The sequence below is a fragment of the Thalia democratica genome, chromosome 2, assembly GCF_965202585.1.
Source record: "Thalia democratica chromosome 2, ktThaDemo2.hap1.1, whole genome shotgun sequence".
NCBI classification, from domain to species: domain Eukaryota; kingdom Metazoa; phylum Chordata; class Thaliacea; order Salpida; family Salpidae; genus Thalia; species Thalia democratica.
Genome location: NC_139166.1, coordinates 28,976,759 through 28,985,221, shown reverse-complemented (window position 1 = coordinate 28,985,221; position 8,463 = coordinate 28,976,759).

Here is an 8,463-nt window from a genome sequence, read left to right as displayed (position 1 = left end):
AAAAAACTGTGTTATATGTAAACTTAAAATTAACAAGTTATAAGTGTGATGCAAGTTTAAGCTTTAACTAAAACTTCGTGTTTGAATTGTACTACTGGTTATTTAAAAACAAACCTTAACTTTTTACTTACTGGTTAAAAAAAACTTTATTAACTTTAAAATATTAAAAACTTTATTAAATAATTTTACTATAAAATTATAACGAAGATAATTTGATACTTTATTTTTATACTTTCTACTTGAAAACTTTTTTTATAAAGCCAGCAATGTAGACAAGCTCTAGATTTCTTAAAAAATTTTTTATAATCTTATTTTTTTTAAATGGCTAAGCTTTAAGCGAACATTTTGAAGGAAAGGTGTAAAGTATAAGTATTAACAAATGATGATAAATAATCTACCTTTGTTTATAAAAGCTCTGATAATTTGATATGCTATTAAACACTTACCTAATTCATTTCTATAATACATTTTGTTTTAAATAACGTAATACAATAAGATTTTAACTTCCTCTTATTTCTACATGCACACGTCACGTAAATTTTATAATACTTACCCATGTATTATAAAACTTATACATAGACTAATACACGGGTAAATAAACTTGATGCAATCTATTTTCTCTCTGTTTAGCTATTTTGTATTTTTTATCGTTTTAAAACTTTAAGAAACAGCATTATTTAAAGTCCTACTAATTTAAGTTTCTTTGTATAAATCTTTGTTTAGAACCTTTCTAAATAACTTTCAAAATTTTTAGATTTAGTTTTTGCTTTTTTAGTTTGTTAAGCTTAATTAATATCAAGTAATTAAGCTTTACTAAAATTTACACTTAAAAAGAATTTATACTATATGTCTACTAATATTTCAACATGTTTTATGGCTAAAGAGGTTTGCTAAATACAAAAAAAAACTAAAAACCTTTATTTGATCAGTTTATACAGTATTAATTAATTAAGTATAGTTTTAAACGAAAGTAACTTTGGTAAGTGTTCTTTCCTTTGAATTCACACTTTAAAGTGCCTAATATCCGTACTCAACAGAATGCTGACTGTATTAGGTTAAGTTTTAAACATTTTATTCTTTATAGTTTTAACTATTATTTTAGTTATTTTTAAGATTATTAACTTAAAAGTATAAATTATGCTTTAGTGAAACTACTTGCAAAAGTAACACTATGTGCTAAAGTCACACTCTGTGCTAAAGTAACACTCTGTGCTAAAGTGACACACCGAGCAAAAGTAACACCGTGCTAAAGTTACATTCTGTGCTAAAGTGACGTTGCACTTTTCTGATTCCTACCCATTATTTCAGTTGAGTAAATGAGACGAAAAACTTTAAATTGTAGTTTAGTAATACAATAATTTAAGCCATATTGTTAAGTTTATTAAAACTAGGTTAGCTAAAAATATTGATAAAATTTTAAGTCATATAAAATAACTTGATTAAAGTAAAGTCAGTAAAAACATTAGAAAAATTATTCTGATTTCGTAGAAAAAAAAAACTTAACATGGTAGAATGCAATTAGCTTTATTTATTATAAAGTTCATTAAATTTATCTTTAATGCGAAAAACGGTTTTAAAAGTATAAAAATTTGTAGCTTATGACCAAAAAACTGGAATTGAAATTTAATTACACTGTTACAAACAGATGTAATTAAAACAACCCAATGATAAAAACATCTACTTATCAGCTTAGTTTTTGTCATTGGCATAAAGAAAGCAAATAATTAATAAAATGCATGTTGTAAAAAGTAGTATAATGGGAAAATTAGTTCCTACTTTTTTTTATAAATCAAACAGAATTCTTTTTTAAAAGTTAATTCATCATAAGTCAACTCTGTATAACTTCCACTTGCTTTTCACATAAAGTAATTCAAAATTATGTCGTAAAATAACTTTTGTAAATGTCTTCCCTGTAAAAAATAATATATATATATATATCAGGTTTTCCTAAACATTTTTTCATAGGGCCACTTTGAAAAAATTATTTAAGTTATGGTATTCTCTAAAATATTTCTCAAGAACTAATATTGAATACGCTCAACACCTTTTTCCTTACCATCAACTCCAGCGTGTCTAGTATAAGTTTTATTATTATGGCTTAATAACTTCCCTATGGCCCCATCACTAGTTACGGTCCCCCCTTTGCAGCTTATGGCATCAAGGGGGATATAACTTTAAGCAAAAATAAAGTTGCTTGACGTATGAAAATGTTAGACATCGTAAGATTAAGTTTGGAAGTTAAGTTATTTTTATAGTAATACTAAATATAAAAATAGGATTATTTAAATGATATAAACTAAACTTGTTAAGATTTAATGTATTGGTTCATAAAGTTATAATTTAAATAAAGTTTTTGACAAGGAGCAAATTTTTTCTTTAATCTTATTTGTTGTTGTAACTTTGTTTTAAAATATAAAGAAAAGTAGTTAAAGGATTTGAATAATCTTTTATAAACTTTAGTGGAGTAGTATTTAAGTAATTTCAGTTTAAATTTTTTATAAAATGTTTAGTAGTTGCTATCAATAATATACGACTAAATATCGTAAAATTATGAGCATTTTTTATGGTTTTAGTTTGTCCTCAACTCCGTTTGAACTTAAAACACATTTTCTCATTAGTAATTGAAACATATTTTATTTGAAATTTTATACTAAAATTTTTATGTACAAAGTTTATGCTACAAGAAACAGAAGTAGTAAGATATTCGATATACTTCAGAATGCTATTTTACTCGTAGAAATCAGAAATCTAATTGTTAGTTTATTCAATGAGAAAAATGACGCTCAAAATATTTGGTCTTAGGACCTGGTGCAAAAAAAACCTTTCGGTTATTGAGACCACGGATACCTTTTAACGTCTTGTCCAGGACAATAAAATTTGCTTATAGACGTAAACAAAAATACAATACTGAATTATTACTCCTGTAGAATTTTTTGTTAAAAAGATAATTAGGTGTTAACTTTAACATAAAAATTAAAAAACATAAAAAAAAAAATTAATGCCCGGTAAAAACACAACATTAAATTTTTTTTATCAAAGCTATGAACGAATAATATTTTGTTTTGGACGAATAAACTTTTACTTAATAATTTTACTTAACTCTTTTAGTATTTTTATATCTAAGAGATGGTAAACTTCATTCAATCAATAAATTATTTTACCGTTAGTTTTTTCTTTTATCCTAGTTTCTAACTTAAGTTATTTTTTAGTTCTAATATTTCAAAAATTTCATAAAAAATTTCTGCATAAATTATTATCGAATATTTCCAACAAACAAAACTTACTAACAAACTATGTGTAAATAATACTTATAAAATACTGACAACAATTTATTTTAGTATATTATCTGTAGTATATAAAATATTTTTATGACGAACTTTTAAAAACAAAACATATTTTTGTATTTATAACATTATCAAATTGTTTATTTGCCTTTTAAAAAGCTACTATTCGAAAAAAAGTTTGTTAAATAAAACGAGCTTTTATAGGTATAGTGTTAACTTTAGGTAGTTAAGTACATTAATTAGTCATTGATATAGTATAAAAATATACTATAAAATAGTCATTAATTTTCTTTAGCTTTGAACAAGTACACAAACTAATACCAATTAAAAAAATGGTTATCTTTGATTGAAAAATTATTTATTTTATAAGTCTAGAACAATCGATACCGACTCGTAAAAATTAATTCAAAAATACAAAATTTACTTTATTTTATTTCAATTTTTTTGAAAAGAAACGAAGTAGAAATATACAACATATTTTATTGACTTATTATTTTCCAGTCCCCTGAGAGCGCAGTTAAGCTAGTTATCAAAAAAACAATTAAATACTTTCTGATTTGACGAACACTTTGTAATAAATAAAATAAAAACTTAAAAGTAAATACTTTTAACTATACATGAACTTATTATTATAATAAGAAGTTATATTAACAAAAAAAGCTAAACAACATTTTAAAAATTTATTTTCTATTATTCTTATTAATTGTTGTAACAGTATTTCTTAGATGATTTTCAGTTGTTTTTTGACTACTTTTGTTCCTTAGTAACTGTAAAGTGTTTATCTTTTACTTCCACAGCTGCTTATTCGTTATGCAATATTTTTTAACTATAACTTTTAAATACTTAAAATTATTTATCTTTTAATTCGAAAAATAAAACTAAAACTTAAAGCTAAATAAAAATAGAAAATTATTTATAATAATTTAATCTTAATAACGTACCTGAAATAACTTACAGAGTAGACAAAACTTCATAAGAAATTGTTTGATGTCTTTACGAAAAGTTACATCTTTTATAATTGTTACGAACACCGTCATTAATCTAAGACAAAATGTTATCTTCATTATAAATATTAAAAGAAAAAGCCTTTAAACTATATGGTTATACCTATTGTTGTAAATAGTAAGATCTTAGGAAAAAACATAGTGAATTAGCAGAGTATAAATAGTTAATTGAATGACAAAAATAAAAACACTCAAAAAAAATTTGGTCCAAAGACCTAGTGTACAAAAAAACCTTTCGGTTATCGAGTCGTTTACCACTTGGATACAGTTTAACGTCTTGTCCAGGAACAGGAAAATTCATTAATACTTTTAGCGTCAACTTATTTTTTATTGTTATATTTGAAATCGGATCATCTAACTCAAATTTGTTGTAACTTTATTGCTGTACAATGAGCTAACAATGTATTCTGATAATTTTAATTTTATTGAATTATTTTTTTATTTACAAATAGCCTGTTGTAAAGTTTAATATGCAGTAGGTTGGTCACTAAATTAGTCTAAAGTTTAATTTAGACTGCTTTGTTTTATAGGGTTTTTTGTATTATCAGGTTTTGACAATATTTGAAAGCAATATAATTTCAAAAAATATAACGTCTAAAATTAATATATTTTAAGACTTATAAGTATTAAAAAGATTAAAACTAAAACTGTTTGAAAAAAAGTAGTTTTTTTGTAAACTTACAAATACTTGATTAATTTCCTCATTAGTACTTTATCAATAAGCATATAAATACTTAACTTTGAACTTATAAATACATTTTTTGGTAGTTTTAAAACAGGGGACGGTAGTATTATGTAAGTCGCGGGCAAATCTTTTTAGAAAAGTTTTCCTCGGTCCGTAGTTATTTAAAGTAATTAAAGTAATTAAAAAAAACAGTATAAAATTTATATTCCAAACTACAAATTTGGTAAAGTAATAATAATAAGCACATATTGTCACTATTTACCAAACTAAGAGCCTACCTGTAAGGTTTTATAACAAAGAAAATATTTTATTTGTTTTAAAATAGTAGTTTTTAGCTGAAAACAACAATGCAGTCCGTATTTTTGTGCTTTGTAGGCAGTAATATGCCGACCCTTAATCTAAACTAAACTTGTGCAAATTATACTTAAATATTTATAATAAAATTATTTTACTTTAACTACAGTCCAACTAACCCCATGCAGTGAGACAAGTATGTGCTAATTGAATTGAAAATTGGATTGTAGTCTACATTAAGAAAACTTAGAATTGAAATGACACAAAACGGCACTAAAAGAAAATTTAGTAAAGTTTTATATAGAATCACCTGAAAATCAATATAAAAATTAAGACTGATGTTTTGCACAAAAAATAATAAAAACAACTAAAGTTTTTAAGGAAACTGGTTTATAATTAAATTGAGTTTTGTTTTACTAAAACACTTCAGATCATGTTCTTTTGAGTGACAATAAATTTTATGATAGTAGAAAAAGGCAGTGGTTTAGTTAAACTTAAGTTTAAACGGTGATTTCTAGAAAACATTTATAAACATTAATTTGGTAATTTTTTTAAAACGCTAATAACTTATGTTCTTACTTATTAATATATTTAATACCACGATGAAAAAAAAATATTACCTATTCTAATTACAATTTGACTCTTTAAAATTTAGAGATCAGCATTAATGAAATTTTAAAACTAGCGTCAGCTAATGAAAAACAATATAGACAATATTTTTTAACTTAAACTTTATTAAAAGACTGCTTAATTAGTGTAAGCTGTCATATAAAGTAGCTTTATTTCAAATAGTAGGTTGTATTAAAAATTACTTTTACTAATAAAATCACATGAAAAATATTACACTTCACCATGAAAATTTAGTAGTTTTACATTATAAAATTAAGCAAAAACTTTCTATTTCCAAATTAAAAATAAATCGATGAGCCAACTATAACTTCAGTAAGAATAAAAAAACATTCATTACATTTAAGTTGTTAGGTTTAAATACTTAAACTTGTTACTGACTTTTTATCATTAAAGGTTGTAGTGAAAAAATCATCATCACCTACACTAACTTACAATTGTCCCCCCTCTTTTACTCATTAGCTATGTATTTCCAATTGGTCTATTGAAACATCGAAAACAGAAAACCAATGGTTCAAATAAATCTAGCCTAAAACCTTAACCTCGTAAAATTTATATTTGAAACACTTTGATTTTACTTACTAAACAAAACGAATCCACCAATTTGTAGAAAAACAAGATATCTTAACGCCAATTTTTCCTTTTTAATTCTTTTAATACTTTTTGTACTTGACTTTAACAAAGCTGATATTTTGAACTGCTGTCGTAGTTTTAGATGAGTTATAAGTGTAATGAGTGCCTAAAATGTAAGCTAAAATTAGTTAATGAAGCTTAAAAATCGAACATTTCTGACTATTTTTAGTATATCATGCTAAGCAATATTTACAGTTTAACTAGAACTATTTTAAATGCAAACAATTAAAAACATATGTTAATTAAAACTTTTATCTTAAGTAGTAGAAAGAATAATAATGACTTTAAGTTCAGTAGAAAAATATATTGTGCGTACTTGATAACTTTTTATACAGTAAAGAAGTATTTTTCCTGTAATTTTGTAATGATTTTATAAAACTATGTTCATAACTTATTTATTATAAGTGGTATTTTGGTAAAAATAAAACAATTATTTGCTTTTAAAAAGTAAATTCTAAAAAAAAGTTATAAATTTTTATTTGATAAAAATAACTTACCATAGAAAAACAAGGAATAATAGTAATCGTTACAAGGTAAATTATGAGCGATACCTTGACTTTTGAAATATCTTTAATTGTGTAAAAGTTGTACATAAGATTTGTATTGTAAGCTACTCCGAGTTGTTCCGGAAAATATACTACAAAATTTGTTTAGAATATCTTAAAACTCAAAATATCTTTTATTCTGACTTTTTTTAATCAAAAAAATTAGAACTAAAAGTAAAATTCCCTTCAAATTTAAAAAAAAATTATGTTTAAGTAAATATTATGATTTTTTTCGTTATAAAACTGTATCGTTAAGGAACGGCTCACAGATGCACGGAACGGAACGTTACTTTTGTACAAACTTAAGTTTTTCTAATCAAGAACTTTAATAATTTAAAACTTTTTCTTTAAAAACGTCGTTTTTTAAAAGTGTCAGTTTAGGCAAAAAGGACGCTCCGTGCATTTCTGATACCTACCATGTCTTTGTTTAAATGATGTTTAATTTTATAGTAAAACTAACACAAAGTTATTCCAACGAGTACTGACATAATCCAATTCAAAACTAATCCCTTTTTAGTGATGTCAGAGTTCAAACGTTTTGATTGAAAAACTCTTGATACGGCATACAGCCTTAGAAAACTGAGAAAAAGTAAGTGTAAAACTGTTGAAGAATACGTAGTTGTTACAAAAATAACAAGCAGGTATACATTTGGGTCATTTCGTAAAATTAGGCTTTGTTTTTTCAAATTGCCAAGAGTCTGATTGAACGTCCATATTAAGCTAGGAATGTAGTTGAAAGAAATGACAAAACCTAAAATAAAAGTTTATAAATAATTGAAAACTTTAAAATATTTTAAATAAAAATACATGTATGCTTAACAATTGATTTAATTTAAACCAACCATATAATATTCCGCACATAGCTAAAGACGATTTAAAGTGATCAATAGGTTTAAACCTATTGAACTTTTTTTGTCTTTTTGTTGACCAGATTAATAGTGTATTGAGAAATATTGTAGTAAAACAAGCTAAGCATGCTAGGGTAAGAAGAAGTAATCCTAGAAAAAAACTGAAAAAAAAATTATATTGAAACTTTACTAACTCTGTTGAATAAACTTAAAACTTTAAACAAAATAAAAAGTTTTATAAAGAGAAAAGCAAAAAAATACTTAAATAATGTGAACTTTGTCAAGATACAAGTCGAAAAGTTCAAAATAGAAAGTATTACAATTTATTTTAAGAAAGCGTTAGATTGCTTCATCTAAGAAATGTCTGTGAAAAATAATTTATTAAGCTTTTAATACGAACTGTGATACTTTAGAGCAGGGTTTCCCAAACTCATTTACTAAATCGCCCCCTTTTCAGTAAGTTGAAAAAAAATCGCCCCCCCCCCTGATTTCACAAAGTAGTTTTTCTTTTGAGAACAAACTTTTGAGCTAAAAAAGTTGTGT